The sequence below is a fragment of the Polypterus senegalus genome, chromosome 4 (assembly GCF_016835505.1).
Source record: "Polypterus senegalus isolate Bchr_013 chromosome 4, ASM1683550v1, whole genome shotgun sequence".
Taxonomy (NCBI): domain Eukaryota; kingdom Metazoa; phylum Chordata; class Cladistia; order Polypteriformes; family Polypteridae; genus Polypterus; species Polypterus senegalus.
The window spans coordinates 30,299,262-30,316,133 of record NC_053157.1 but is presented as its reverse complement, the minus strand read 5'-3'; the positions used below and the strand labels follow the sequence as shown (position 1 = coordinate 30,316,133).

Sequence of the window (16,872 nt, the reverse complement as noted above, 5' to 3'; positions counted from 1 at the left end):
CGTGTAGCTCTGCAAGTGATACTTTCATCTGTACTTTTGACAGCACTCAGATGAATGATTTGTGATGTGATCCATTCAACACACTCGGCTTCACACATTCATATGCAGAACCATTAGACCTTTCCATCCTAGAGCTTTTTGCTTCTGAACCTCTCAGAGATTATAAGTCATTACAGTTAATATTGCTTAGACTATCATGAATTCTTCTTTCAGAAGTGCAATATGAATACATTAATGAAAACAAATTTTGCAGTGCATTCTGAAGGAGAACAGACTTAGAATCTATTGTAGAACATTTAGAGCCATATTCTCCTTTACATCTCCATTCTAACATTTCATATGTAAAATAAGTGTTGCTTTTTTGCAGATACTGTACTGCAAGGATTGCTCTAATGCTGTCTCAAAACATAAAAAGAGTTAGATGAACAAAGGAGGTAAACACAAAGCAATTATGCAAACTGGGAAAAAAATAGTCCTACTGCCCCTCTAGGCCTACCTAAACATACTGTGTGTCACTATAAGACCAGTGGTGTGGCTACACACTTACTAAACCAAACACCACAAGTAGCACTCAAAATATCCCCTCCATTTTTTTCTTCCTCCAAGATTTGAGCTATGTGTTAAGCCTTCTAAACTCCTCAGTTTTGCCTGGACTGGCACGTCGCACAAGAAGAACTTCAGAGAAGACCACCTTGTCAGTTCTGCTCCTCAGCCTTGCACCTAACCCTTTGAATTTGGACCGTAGAACTAACAGACTACGTATGTCATTATTTCCAACATAGACAATGACAACTGGATCCACCCAAGCTCTGGCCATGAGCCTATACACCCTCCCAGGGAGGTCTCCCACCTGTACACCTGGAGTCAACACACCGTGCAAGACTCTCTGTCTCTGGAGCAAACCTGTGCTTCAATCCCCCTAATGACTGAGTCCCCAACTATCACTACCTCTCTTTCTGGGAAAAGGTTTTGAGGTGGCCTATTGGAGTTCATAATCCCTGTCTACCACCACGGAATTATCACAGACACCATCCAGCTCCACAAGGACCTGAAAAACAGTTTGACAGTTCCAATTCTGGGGCCGATGCCCCCTGATAGTGTGCACCCTGTACCATGTGTCTTGTGATCGTGACCGACCTATCTCTACTTCTCTGGTCTGGAATCTCCTCCTGTGCCACCTTAGGGGTGCACACTATCTCTCTAAAGGGTACCTGGGCCTGGTCCGCCCATACTATACTATAATGCAGACCAGCCAACTCCTCCAGTTCAGCGACTCGGAGCTCGAGGTCCTGCAGTGGTAGCCCTCATAGAACATTGAATCCTCCAAGCCATCACCTAAGAAGTCCAACATCCAAGAGGACTTGCATTGTACTGGCCTCATTATTAAAATTTGAGTTAGGACTACGGCGGCACGGTGCTGCTGTGGGAAGCGCTGCTGCCTCGCAGTTAAGAGACCCAGGTTCACTTCCCGGGTCTTCCATGCGTGGAGTTTGCATGTTCTCCAGAGAGCACAGTACGTCAGGGTCATCTGGTTCTAAAGGTAAATAAAGCTGCGTGTCATCTGCATAGACGTGGTAGTTCATCTTATGTGTTGAAATAATCTGGCCTAATGGGAACATATAGCTTGAAAATGTGTCTAGAAAAATATAACAAGCTGTGGTGGGTTGGCGCCCTGCCCGCAGTTTGTTTCCTGCCTTGTGCCCTGTGTTGGCTGGGATTGGCTCCAGCAGACCCCCATGACCCTGTTGTTAGGATATATTGGGTTGGATAATGGATGGATGGATGGAAAATATAACAGGACAATAGTAGCCATTTAAGCTTGAACATGCAGTGAAGTAAAAGTGAATGTAGACAGTGAATTGTAAATTCAAGTAAAACAGAAATATTCTCAAAACATACCATACCATATTTATTTGTTGAGCGCTTAAAAACACAGCATTACAACTGACCGAAGCGCTGTACAGTTACAACAAGCAGGACTAAAAGCAAAATATTAAAAACAAACATTAAGAGAGAATTAAAACAGAGATACTAAAAACAGGTCAGGGGACCAAATAAAATAGAGAAAATAGCAAGTGCAAAATGAAACAGGTTAAGAATTAAAAGCCAATGTGAAGAAGTGCGTTTTTAGGCGAGATTTGAATGTGGCGACTGAAGCGGCTTGCGTAACCACTAAGGGCAGGGAGTTCCAGAGCCTGGGTGCACAGAAGGAGAAAGCCCTTTCACCACGAGCTTTAAAACGTGCCTTGGGAACGGTTAGGAGCAGCTGATCTGCGGATCTAAGAACACGAGGGGGATTGTGACAATGGAGCAAGACACTCAAATAGGCGGGGGCTAGACCGTTTAATGCCTTATAGGTGAGGAGGAGAATCTTAAAAACGATTCTGAATCTAACCGGAAGCAGTGTAGGGTTTTTAAAATCGGTGAAATGTGTTGGATTCTGCTACTTCCAGTTAGAAGCCTTGCAGCCGCATTTTGAGCCAGTTGGAGTCTAGAAAGAGTGGCTTTACTGATACCAGAAAGGCAGGAATTAGAGTAGTCAAGCTGGGACGTAATGAATGCATGGATTACTGATTCCAGGAGGTGGTTAGACAGAATAGGCTTGAGTTTGGCGATTCGCCTTAGATGGAAAAAGCAGGATTTTACTGTGCTGTTGACTTGAGCATCCATTTTCAGGAACGTATCCATTTTGAAAACATATTTAAGTACAATAATAAAGTATTTCTGTTTCACTACTATATAACACTGATTACAAATGAATAAAGTTACAATTATGTCCAGTTTTTAAAGGATTTGTAATTATAAATAGATTAGATTGAAAACAGTTTGGAAGGATATTTATTTTAACGATATTATTGCTACGTCCACACTACTACATTTCCATTTAAAAACAGCATTGTCCGTCCACAGTTGCATTTTGACATTGTTAATTAAATTATCTCTGTCCACACCAAATGCATACAAAGTGGACATTTGCCTACATTAGGATGCACACACATTGGTGGAAACAGAAAAGAGGAATTGCTCTCTTTGAAGTGATGGTTGCACTAGCGGCCTTGGGATTTATCACAAAACTGTAGCAATTGGTGAATTATTTGCCTTTTAAAGATGTATGCTGCACTCAAACTGTATAAATACATGCATACAGGTAAGCAACACAACAAGCGTTATGGAAAGCAACTCCTCTATGTCTGCTATGTTTGAATATGATGTGCTTTTGTGAAGGGTGACCAGTCAGGGAATGTGAAGTTAAAATGAGCTGGATCTAATCTGGGAAGAGCTACATAATAAGAACTTTTCATTCAGAGCGTGATTAGAGTCTGCATTTTCAAAACTCAGATTAATATTGTGTTTTGAAATAACCTGGCCTAATGGGAACCTATAGATTGAAAATAACAGTGGGCCCAGAATAGATGTTTGTGACTTTATGCTGTCATCCTGAGAACACTCATGGGCAAGCCCAGGAACCACTCATGGTGTCTGACAGCTCCAGGTACGGTTAGGGAAGTTCAGGTTGTACATTTACAGTACATACACTGCAAGGTCAATAGGAATCAACTGGGAACAGGTGAGTAGCAGCAAGTAGACAATTCAAACAAAAGGGTATACTTTTCTAGATAAGTAATTTCCCGTAACATTTTTTGGAAAATTGGACAAATTTTAACAAGTAGACAAAGTGAGTTTGGTAGCGATATTTCAGTGAATTAAATTACGGAAGGAAGTTTATCACTTACATATTTTGCAGACATTGCCATCATGAGGGGCCATTCCCCATCGGCCCTTAATGCAAAGAGTCCACTGCACTTAATGCAAGCAACATTTATAAAAACAAATTTGATATTACTGATATTAAAGATCTGCAGTGGGCTGGCGCTCTGCCCAGGGTTTGTTCCTGCTTTGCACCCTTTGTCGGATGGGATTGGCTCCAGCAGACCCCCGTGACGCTGTGTTAGGATATGGCGGGTTGGACAAGGACTGACTGACTGATATTAAAGATCAGCCAGTAAACAATTCATTAAAAAAGAGGAAAAATATTTCCACATCACATTATCACTATCATTTTCAAACAAACTTTCATTCACATGACTGGCAGCAGAAGATAAAATAAAGCAGATCATATTGCTTTCAAGCTTCATGGAAAATCGCAGGATTTTTCTGCAAGAGGTGACTGAGTTAGATTCATACGTATTGATTTTCACTCATTTTATCAGCTCATGCAGAAGATAAGTAACTATTCTGAGTGAATGTTTTTGCACAGTGAAACTGCTGGACAGGCTTCATTGGTGCAAGGACACTTGCCTAATTGTATATCGTCAGTCTAGTACTGCATGATTTGTGTTTTATCTTTATTGACAGTAAATTTACTCAGTGTAATAGTTTTGCAGGACTTCTTAAAATCCTGAACTTGGGTACTGTAAATTTCTCCATTTGTCTTTAGCTTACGCAGTAACAAAAAACTTACATGCCAGACTCAAGTGCATAATTCAAAATAAAAAAGCAAGGCCTGGGTGTGAATCCTGACCACTCGCTGTCTGGATTCTCTTCATCTTTATTGGTTTTCTCCAGATATTTAGGTCAGTCAGTCAGCCAGTCATTGTCCAGCCCGCCATATCCTAACACAGGGTCACGGGGGTCTGCTGGAGCCAATCCCAGCCAACACAGGGTGCAAGGCAGGAACAAACCCCGGGTAGGACGCTAACCCACTGCAGGAGATATTTACAGTAGGTATTCCTCCCAACTATTAAAGATATGCCATGTTAGGTAAATATTTGGTAAATTAGCACAAAATGAGCATTTATACAAATGTGTTCTCTGCTACACTGACACCTCATCCAGGACTGATTCCTACCTTTCACTGAATGCCAATAGGATAGGCTCTTACCTCTGCTGGTTTCTGTTGGTTTAAACAGGATAGAAGATGGATGGATAAAAGTGATTTATTTAAAGTCATTGGAAAGGAATCAGACTGTAATTATTACTGAGTAAGTAGTCATTTCTCATGAGGATTTTAGGTAAGTGTCATCTGAAAATTACCAAATATTTATTAAGCTTGGCTTACTTCAACTGATACAGTTATATGTGCTAATTTAGGAAGTCAATGAGATTATTTTGGATGATATTATCTTTATAAAATCATCCAATATGCCTTCCGATGCTATTACTATTTAAAAAGCAGACATCAGTACTTAGATACATCTTTGGATGCGCTGGGACACGTCATCAGTGATGTTTCCTGAGATCATCGGGTGTTTCGGGTCTCACAACATCAGACACCCTCTCTCAGGTGACCCAGCCGGGGTTGATCACGCCCCAACTTGTGTCCCAGCAGCACTGGCCCACTTTGCGGACCTCTTGATCCAAATCCACCTCGAGGCTCTTTCTGCGGCTTCTGAGATGGACTTAATGGCTCTCCTCTTTGCAGCTCCTGTGATTCCAAGCCTGGCAAAGATCTTACACAGGGATCGAGCGGCAAAGCCTCTGCACCCTACTTCTATGGGCTCACAGCAAGCCTTCCAGCCCTTCCTTCGGCAGTCCTCAATGAGCTCCTGTTACTTGAGCCGCTTACGCTCATTTGCCTCTTCCATGCGGTCCTCCCATGGGACTGTCAGTTCCAACAAAAGGACTTGCTTGGACGATGCAGATGTAAAAACTATATCGGGTCTCAATGAGGTTGATGTTACAAATTCCGGGAACTTGAGCTGCCTGCCCAGGTCAACCCGCAGCTCCCAGTCTGCTGAAGATGAAAGGAGGCTGGTTGATTTTTGTTTTGCTTGCGCCTGCTCACCAGCCCTTATGAAGGCAATTTTCTCTGGCTGCCAACATATTTGTTGTTGGCCACTGCATGTGAAATGGTCTCTGCTATACACTTTAGGACCTGATCGTGTCGCCAACGGTATCGGCCCTCTCCAAGGGCAGATGGGCAGCTACTCACAATATGCTCCAGGGATCCTCGTCCAGGACAGAGTGGACACGTTGGAACTTCACTCTTGCCCAAAATATGCAGGTTCGTTGGGCTGGGGAGCACGTCGTACACAGCTTGGACCAGGAACTTAATACGCTGTGGCTCTGCCTTCCAGATGTCGTTCCAGGTGATCTTCCTCTCCAGCGCTCCTTCCCCCCTCGTCCATGCCCCTTGCTGCCGCATGCTCACCGCCCTGCTGGTCCTCACCTCCTCAACACCTGCTCGGACTTCCTCTAGGACCAATCTTCATCTCGTCTTGCCCTGAGCCTTGTTGTACTGTGGCTTTGGGATTGCTCCCAGTCCTGCTCGCCCCGTTGCCACTGTGCCCACAAGTGCCTTGTGTCTCAGCCGAGACTCTGCCAACTCCAGTCCCTTTTGTGCTCTCCACTTCCTTCCTGTTCGCACTTCAATACCTGCTGCTGTTACTCTAGAATCTCCAGAGCCTTGGTAGACTAGGGCCTCTCTTATACGAGAAACCCTGAACTCCTCCTCCAGGCTGCTGATAGGAAGCTGAAGCTTATTACTTGTGCCATATAGTGCTACACTCGTTAGACTCCGAGGCAGGCCAAGCCATCTTCAAAGATAACAGCTGATCTTCCTCTCCAGGGCCTCTACTGTAGACATCAACACCAACAGCGGCCAAAGAATCCGTGGCAAGATGCCATGCTGGTATATCCATGCCTTAAATCTGCCAGGAAAACCAGACTTATCTACTGCCGACAACCAAGCTTCCAGCTTCTTGATCGTTGTCTGGACTGACGCAGTATCTCTGAGGCTACAGTCAAAAACATTACCTAGGCTAGTGACTGGTTTCTCATTAATTGATGGTATTGTTACGCCATCCACTGAGAAGCGAAACTTGTCCACCACTTTCCCTCTCTTCAGTACCATAGACCTGGATTTTGTTGGCTTGAAGCTCATCCTAGCCCAAGAAATGAGCTTAACCAGGCCCTGAAGAATCCCTGAAGACACCCAGGCACTGAGGTAGTGTTGACTGTCAAGTCATCCATAAAGGCTCTGATCGAGGGCTGCCGGAACCCAGACTTGGACAGGGGGCCTCTCCACTCCGCTTCAGCAGCCTTGACCAACATATTCATAGCGAGAGCAAAAAGGATCACAGAAATTGTACAGCCTGTAATTATCCCTTTCTCGAGCCGATGCCAGTTTGATGTAATGCTCCCTGAAGTAACTCTCAGCCTAAAGTTACTGTAATAATCCAGTATGAGATCCTTGATCTTACAGGGTACATGGTGCCGATCTAGAATCATCTCAACCAGCTTGTGAGGGATTGACCCATATGCATTGGCAAGGTCCAGCCAAAGCACAGCTAAATCTCCATTTCCCTCACGTGCTTCCCTTATCAATTGTGTGACGACTCCAGTATGTTCCAGGCACCCTGCCACTCCAGGAATGCCGCCCTTTTGTACCGATGTGTCAATATAACCATTCTTCAGTAGGAATTCTGTCATCCTTCTAGCTAAAATGCTAAAGAAGATTTTGCCCTCCACACTGAGGAGTGAGATGGATCGGAAGTGCTCCAGTGTTGTTGAATTCAACTCCTTAGGGATCCAGACGCCCTCAGCCTCCCTCCACTGTTCTGCGATGATCCCTCTTCGCCAAATCACTCTGAGAATCTTCCAGAGGATTCGAAGGAGTCCTGGGCAGTGCTTGTACACCTTATATGGTACTTGACTGGGACCTGGAGCAGAACTCGCTCTGGCTGCTGTTACCACCTCTTGAACTTCTTGCCAGGTGGGTTCTGAAGTATTGAACTCAACTATTGGTACTGGTACCTTCAAGAGGGCTGTCTGTGGCCCTAACTCTTGCTCTCTGTCTGGATCACTCAAGGTGTTATGCAAGTAATTTACCTCTTCCTTAGGGCAATCCAAACGTCCACTGCGCTTCTCTCCCAGCAGTCTTTTTGTAAAACCAAAGGGGTCAGCTACAAATGAGGTTCGCTTCCTGGCTCTTTCAACTCTCCTTTTTATCTCTTAAAGAGATTCGGTTTTAATGATCTTCTACCCCTCCATACAAGGAACGAGACATTTGTGTGGGCTAACAAACAAATTGCCATAAACCTCTTCTTTTAGGACTACAGTGGGGGCAGAACATATTTGATAAATGTAAATTGGTCTTTTTTGTTATTAGTATTTTGTTTTTAAGGTTTTATTTTCAATTTTGAAAAAGTTTAATTGTGTTCTAATTTTGTTTTTATGTATTACACTGCTTTCAGAATGCATCTTGCAACTCTAATTGTTGCATTGTTGCAGAAGTCAGTCAGTCATTATCCAACCCGCTATATCCTAACACAGGGGCACGGGGGACTGCTGGAGCCAATCCCAGCCAGCACAGGGCACAAGACAAGAACAAATCCCAGGCAGGGCGCCATCCCACCGCAGGGCACACACACACACACTATGGACAATTTAGGATCGCCAATGCACCTAACCTGCATGTCTTTGGACTGTGGGAGGAAACCCACACAGACACGGGGAGAACATGCAAACTCCACGCAGGGAGGACCTGGGAAGTGAACCTGAGTCTCCTAACTGCCAGGCAACAGCACTACCACTGTGCCACAGTGCCACCCTAACACAGAAGTGACAGTGTAAATATTGTAATTGTACAGTGTATTTATCCCTCAGTGCATAAACAAATTCCTGAAGAATGTCTAGCCTAGTTTAACTTACTTATATGGCCAACTCCATTATCCACAATTTTGCCTAAAAATACAGCCATGAATAAAGAATAGTATCCTCTGAGAGCAACTTCTCCCAGCCATCCAAGAACAGTTTGGTGATGAGCAATGCATTTTCTAGCATTATGGAGCACCGGGCCATAAGGCAACAGTGATAACTAAGTGGCTCAGGGAACAAAACATAGAAATTTTGGGTCCATGGCCAGGAAACTCCCCAGACCTTAATCCCATTGAGAACTTGTGGTCAATCCTCAAAAGGCGGGTGGACAAACAAAAACCCACAAATTCTGACAAACTCCAAGCATTGATTATGCAAGAATGGGCTGCCATCAGTCAGGGTTTGGCCCAGAAGTTCAATGACAGCATGCCAGGGAGAATTGCAGAGGTCTTGAAAAAGAAGGGCCAACACTCCAAATATTCACTCTTTGCATAAATGTAATGTAATTGTCAATAAAAGCCTTTGAAACTTGTGAAATGCTTGTAATTATACTTCACTATACCATAGAAACATCTAACGAAAAGATCTAAAAACACTGAAGCACCAAACTTTGTGAAAACCATTACTTGTGTCATTCTCAAAACTTCTGGCCACGACTGTAGACGAGGGGTGTCAAACTCCAGGCCAGGACGGCTACAGCAGCTGCAGGTTTTCATTCTAACCCTTTTCCTAATCAGTGACCAGTTTTCCAGTGACCAGAGAAGTTTTTTTCTCATCATTTTAATATTCTCCGTTATAAAGATTCAGACCTCTGAATTCATTCTTTTCTTTAATAAATCACAGCCAAAAAAAAATGAGACATGAAATAAGCCAATAGATGACCAGCAAAACTGGGGCTTCAAACTTCAACCAATTTCATTCCAACTAGTTTCTTAATGAGAAGCCAATTCTTGCTGTTAATTAAACCCGTTATTTAATTCCATGGCTTGTTGCTGCTCTCATTCTGCCACAGCACAAATTTTCAAAACTGTTTTCTATTTTTTCTAAGAAACATTGTCAAAATGTTTTGGTGACCTGAGAAATCAGCCTTACCGAGACCTTCACCTTTCTTTATTTTCAGATATTATGGGATGGGCACAGGTGAGCTGGTCATGTGGCGGCTTGTTTCGTGTCTCATTATTGTTTGGCTGCTAATTAAGGAAAAAGAAACAACTAAAGAGTCTGAGTGAAGTTAATTAAAAGAAGTAATTAGCGGCAAAAACTGGTCACTACTTAAAAAGATGGTAAGAATGAAAACCTGCAGCCACTGCGGCCCCCCAGGACTGGAGTTCGACACCCCAGCTTTAGATGGTGAAAAGTGTAGTGGTAAATAAAACATATGATAAAGGACAAACCTGTCTGGTTTCACGTTTGAAAGAATTTAGGTTATTTACACAAACTGAAGATTCTAAGATGGATTATAATGGTTTAATACACGTACCATTGTATTGGGACCACCAACTTGTATAATGTGGTGAATAAGTATCGACATACAAGTCTATCAAAGGCTTTTTCTATATCCAAAGATAGTAAGACCTCAGGAGGCTCTTTTACTGCTTAGGTATATAATACGTTGAACATACATTAAAGGTTTAATAGTAACCTCCTGCTGTTAACAAATCCAGTTTGATCCTGTGAAATAACTGATGGAAGCTCTTTCTTTATTTCCTTTGAGAGAACTTTGGCCAGAATCTCCATACTTGAGATTAGTGGGGAAATTGTTACTTATTTTTCCTGGAAACACCGGAATAAATGCCTGGTGTAGTGAGACTTGAATTCTACAATTGAGCTCTTAGAATTACTCTGGACTTGTTTTTGTCATTCTTAGTTTTGAATGTCTTACTTTTATATATTTTATATATAATATATTTTATCATTATATTCTGTGCATGATGTCATTGTGGAATAATTTGTGTTTATTTTTGAAGAAGGCACTGCCATATTAGAGTTTATTTTTTTTATGAAGGGCCATTCTGTTTCTGATAATGTTGTTGTTGATGGTCACATGGCTTTCTGATGTTTTGTGACATCATAACAAAAACATTATTTAAGATAGTGGTGCGGTATTTTGAGTATCCAAGCTTTAGATACCTGGGAGTGCAGCTGGATGATAAACTGGACTGGACTGCCAATACTGATGCTCTGTGCAAGAGAGGACAGAGCCGACTATACTTCCTTAGAAAGCTGGCGTCCTTCAACATCTGCAATAAGATGCTGCAGATGTTCTACTAGACGGTTGTGGTGAGCACCCTCTTCTACCCGGTGGTGTGCTGGGGAGGCAGCATAAAGAAGAGGCATGCCTCATGCCTGGACAAACTGGTGAGGAAGGCAGGCTCTATTGTAGACATGGAGCTGGACAGTTTGACATCTGTGGCAGAGCGACGGGTACTGAGCAGGCTCCTGTCAATCATGGAGAATCCACTGCATCTACTGAACAGGATCATCTCCAGACAGAGGAGCAGCTTCAGCGACAGACTGCTGCCATCGTCCTGCTCCACTGACAGACTGAGGAGATTGTTCCTCTCACCACACTATGCATCTCTTCAGTTCCACCCGAGGAGTTAAACGTTAACATTATACAAAGTTATTGTCTGGTATACCTGCATTTTTATCACTCGTTAATTTAATAATGTTTTATTTTTTTTATCATCAGTATGCTGCTGCTGGAGTATGTGAATTTCCACTTGGGATTAATAAAGTATCTATCTATCTATCTATCTATCTATCTATCTATCTAGATAAAAACAATGTGTCAGTAGATTTGGTAAGGAAAGGACTTTGAATTTTGCATTACGTATTGAACTTTGGATAAAACTTGTCTACACCAAAATCTTGCTGCACAAAAAATGCTGTATGCTTAATAGATTTAGGCGTGCTGAATCCATTGGAGAAACTGGAATTTCTCTATCACAAACCATTTCTGTGAGACATTGGATAAAGTGTAAAAAAACACAGTTTTGAAAACAAATGCTTTATTTAAAAATAAGCTCCACTTGTTGCATGGCATAAGTATCTTTTGCTCGGAATATTGCTTGAAGTATATTTTAAGCTGAAAAACAGCAGTCTTCCACATTCTAATGTTAGTTGAGGTGAAAACAACCCAAAATCAAGTATTTGCTACACAGGACTTCAGGACATGTTGTACCTGCTTAGTCTTGAGCAAAGGAGACTGCATGGGGACCAGGTATTTAAAATCCTCAAAGGATAAAGTAGATCCAGCAGAATTCTTTAAGCTGAAGGATGAATCACGTACTCAAGAGCATCAATGGAAATTGAAAGGGGAAGTGCATTTAGGAGTGAAGCCAGGAAGCACTTCATTATACAGAATTGTGGGTCTCTGGAACAAACTACCATAAGGCAGGGAGTTGAAGCAGAAACCTTGACAACATTTATAAAGAATCTGGATGGGATTTTGAGACAGCTTAGCTATTAACTAAACAAATGAGCTTGATGGACTGAATGGTCTCCTCTCATTTGTCAAGTTTCTTATGTCCTTATTTCCTACTGTCAATCAGTATTTTTTTTCTCTTTTTGTTCTATCAAAATTGAGAAGAATTTCTATTAAGAAGGTTTAAAATATATTATTTTTTGTACAGAAAACAGAATGGCATTGTTTAAATATTTTTTTACAGAAATATACAACGTCATTGTAGCTGTGTTTTCCTAAAATTACCAAAGTTCAGCAGCTCTAGTATGCAAAATGGGATTCAACTATAGCTTGAAATGATTTCACAGACAAAATATCTTCATTTAAAAACTTAAGTAAAAATTCAAAGTAAAACAAGTCAAGTCAAGCCAAGTTGGGGAGCATGCACTGGTGCAGTGTGTTGTCGCACCCACTACATGACGAAACAACTCGGGATCCCGGTTGGCAACCCCCTAGGCAGACACGTGGTACACCTTTATCTGCCGCAGCCAGGTGTTACGTGGGCAACCCCTTGGCCTGGTCCAGCCACTTGGGTCCCCAAGAATGAGGATCTTATGAGCTGGATCACACTCTGGGAAACGCACCACATGGCCGTAGTGCCGTAACTGACGCTCCCTCATAATGCATGTAATGTGCCTCATTCGGGACTCCATGAGCAACCTCTCATGCGACACAAAGTTAAACCAACGGTACCGAAGGATTTTCCGGAGAGACACAGTACCAAAGGAGTCCAGTCTTCATCTCAGGTCACTGGATAGCGTCCATGTCTTGCAACCATATAGCTAACAGGAAGCACCAGGACTCTAAAGACTTGGACCTTTGTCCTTTTACATAGATATCGGGAGCGCCACACACCCCTTTCCAGCAATCTCATGACCCCCCATGTTCTCCCAATCCGTCTACTGACATCATAAGAAGAGTCACCAGAGACATGAATGTCACTGCCAAGGTAAGTAAACCTCTCAACAAGGTCAACACTCTCTCCGCAGACAGACACACTGCTGATGGCTGTGACCGAGAGGTCATTAAAGGCCAGGATCTCACGCAAAATAGAGAAAAGATTGGTATTGCAACAAAAGAAAAGTTCTACTCAAGCCTTATATCTTGTTGATTTATTTAAGTTCTCTCATACAGCTGAGCCATTTCTAAACAGTCAGAAAACTGTATGCTATCCCATTTTCATGCTGTAAATTGAGACTTTCAGTCTCTGCAAGCATCGGGACCTCTTCTAAACAACAGCTGACTCAATTAACACAGTGTATCTTAGTTATAGCAAGAAAATTCTATCCCATATTAACTTACAGGAAGTAAAAGACTACACCACTGTCTATGACCACGAAAGAAAATTATATTCTATTCAAATTAAGCAAACGCTAGTATGAGTTTAACTTAGAGCATTAACTTTCTAAGATTGGCTCTTTCAGTCATGTTGATGCATTATTTGTCTTGACCAGGTAACAGGTAAGCAAATGCTAATGGAATACAGCCTTCCTTTATAAAGACAAAAAAAAATTACCAGTTTACACATTTTGAGAGGGGTGGATGGATGGATGGATAGATAAAATATAAAAGGAAGTGGAGGGGAATCCTGCTAGGGAATTAAACCCTGCTTTCACTTCAAGATTCAGTAGTAACTCGGCTATCTGACAGTGAAGATTGATTTATTTTAGATATTGTGCTTTTGCAGAAGTTACATTTGTTTCCAGCTTGCACAAACAAATCTGACATTTTTTGCTAAATTTTTGGGAAATTCACTCTTGGTAGCACAGTGAATGTTCCTTACAGCACTTGTCAAAAAAACTACCATCTTTATTTTGGCTGCAGAGTTGGTAGTTGGGATAAAAATTATCCTCCTAAAATTTGCTGATTGGAGATCTCTAACAGGCCAGATATAGGGATCTCATAAATTAATATAATTTGCTATTCCTATGATCTGGTGCGAGCTGCAAAATCATTTTAACGACTACTACTTTTGCATGACTGTGATAAAGGGGTTTTCGAGTAATTCAATAAGAATTAATTGTATTCAAGATAATTATATCTCTCTCTATATAAAAAAAAACTGGAATGGAAAAGCAAGGCGACAATGCGTGATCTTTTTGGAAGTTCTCGGAAGACATTTAAAAGACCCTTCGAGACAAAAAAGACTGGCCACCGAGCGTCTCGCAGGGACCGTAAACATGAAACTTGGTGCCAATAGGTTGTCCCAGGGCAGTCTCGCAGGGACATGGAACATAAGATTCTTGCAAGACACGCCCTTCTTATCAAATAAAAGCATGGACAGCCAGCAAAACAGTAATCAGTAATGTAAAGTCACGTGGCACACACAGATGCTGTGCTCTCAGCAAAGAAGAAAGAGCAGCATGGAGAAAAGAGACCCAAGGCGCGATACACATGCAGAAAAAGGTACAGAATGTGAAAGCAGTAACAGTCGAAAGTATTGTAGTGTCCCAGCCAAGCTGAAGCCTTTTTTGTTTTAAGTGACTGTTAGGTCCGATCGAGGGAGGGCAGAGTACAGCACGGAAGACATAGCTGGGTGCTGATTGATGCGGTAAGGGAGAGACGAGACCCGCGGTAGGAGGGGTTGGAGAAGGTGCTAGAAAGTTCTGTTTGGGGTTACGCAGTCGGAGATTGTTAAAGTAGAACTTTTGTGACACTTTATTGCGTCAGTCGCTACAGTATCAAAAAAAAAGACAGTACAGATTGCATTGACGCAAACAAAAGGAAATTAGTTTAAGTCAGAGAATTTCAAAAACAGGGTTTAACTCACATGCATATATTGGTTACTTTGCAAAAAAAATGATTAACTGCTGATGATGTGGATCTCTTTGTCTGTGCTGAAATTCCAAACAGAGAAACCTGTCCTAAATTATGGTACAGAGTCATTAAACACAAGTCTCACAGACCATATTTAAAAGATTCAGCATATTGGGACATGAAAGATTCCAAATATTGTTTTTACAGAAGTTATGAAATAAAAGTGAAACTAATGAAATAGCAACAATTCAAAGTGTGTATCCGGAAAACCAAACACGGGGGTTGGCGAGCGAAGCGAGCAGGGGGCAAAGCCCCCTAGTTTGTAACTTATAATTTTTCATGTCAAAATAAAGCATTTTAAAAATATTTTTTTTTCTGTAAATATTTTTTCTCTCTCAAAAATTGGACATGATAGAGCAATTCTTTTGCAAGTTTTGTATTTAGGTCTTTTGGATTGCTTCCCCGTGCGGTGGGCTGGCACCCTGCCCAGGGTTTGTTTCCTGCCTTGCACCCTGTGTTGGATTGGGATTAGCTCTAGCAGACCCCCGTGACCCTGTAGTTAGGATATAGCGGGTTGGATAATGGATGGATAGATGGATGGATTGCCCCCCTTACTTTCCACTTGTAAAAACTAGCATTCACATCCATAAATTGTGCAAATTACATTTTGCTCTTAAAATTGTGTTTTCGGTAGGAGCATTTCCTCTCTGGCTTCGATAAACATCAATAACATCCTTAGGCCTCATTTAACAGAGTTGTTTTTATAATATTCTGTTGCATAGTCAGTCTAAGCCTGTAGATCTTGTACTTTGTAGACATTTAACAGCATTCAAGACTTCACGAGTAATTTATCCAGTTATTTTTACAAAATTCCTTCAGCTGTGCTATTTCTGTTTTATTAAAATACCAGCTGCATGTGGTCTTTGGGCCAAAAAACAACCTGAAGACTGACTAGCAGTTTTACTAAATTCATGAACTTAGAGAGAGGCATCAGCTAACTGTTAAGAATTACATAGTGCATAAGATGTGGACTCACCTGTGCTTGCTGCTCCCATTGACTTTCGTAGGAAGACACCGGCGATACCATATATACTGTATGAGTCTTATTAATATTTGTCTCAAGAAAATAATTCCAGATAGACAATGTTTTTAGTGATAACTTGAAGCCTTGCCCTCCGTTAGTGAGGTGTTTCACTTGAGCCGTGGCATTTGCTTCGTTTTCGACATTGTGTCTCTTCATCAGTGTCATTAGCACAACATAGTTGTTGTGAAGCGCCGTTTGCTGCACACAGGTCTTTCGTAGTGAGGAGTGAGGTACATGCAAGCGCCGAAAAAATTAAAAAGTGCATGCATGCGCCATCTAATGGCTGTGGCTGAGCGTGAGCACAGCAGACTGCTCCATACACACACACACAGGTCTTTCGTTTATATTACAGTTCATACTTATTTAGAGCATTACTTATATTACATTCCAATTTGTAAATCATCTGATAATATTTCTTAAATGGGTTGCAAGGTTTGTAGGGATTCTAGGTCATTATTGTCATAACTTCAGAGTACAGTGAAATTCTCACTTTTATGTGCAACATGTCACCACTCTCAGTCACCAAGATTAGTGTATAGAGTGACTTACCTTCAAACCTCAAAACTTCCATCTTCCTTGTGTATCTCTCTATGTTTAATAACTGGTTACAATAGCAATACTGATGTCTGTGATGATATAAGTAATAGTTTTACTATTTCTTTTGAGGTCAACTAATTAAATGCTGTTGGGCGATACGGCATATTTACTCCATATTTACTGTCAGCTTTGGAAATGTGATTAAATATCTGTGTTGCCCTTTAATGTGCAATTTATTTTTAAGTAAAACATAATAAATTATTTTCCATCTCAGATATGCTTGAAGTGTTCGCCAGAGACATCTGGCAGGCATCCCTAGAGATTAGTTTCCACAAAAATGTCAATTGGTGTGGAGAGAAATTTTATAAAATCTAATGATAATAATGGATTAAGTCTGCTGTAATTCAGAGTGTATATAATATAGTTTTGT

The 16,872-nt window shown here is 41.6% G+C and overlaps 1 pseudogene; it reads right to left on the bottom strand.

Moving 5' to 3' along the window:
• Positions 1-5,267: 5,267 nt before the first annotated feature.
• Positions 5,268-16,476, bottom strand: LOC120528529 (annotated as a pseudogene).
• Positions 16,477-16,872: the final 396 nt, after the last annotated feature.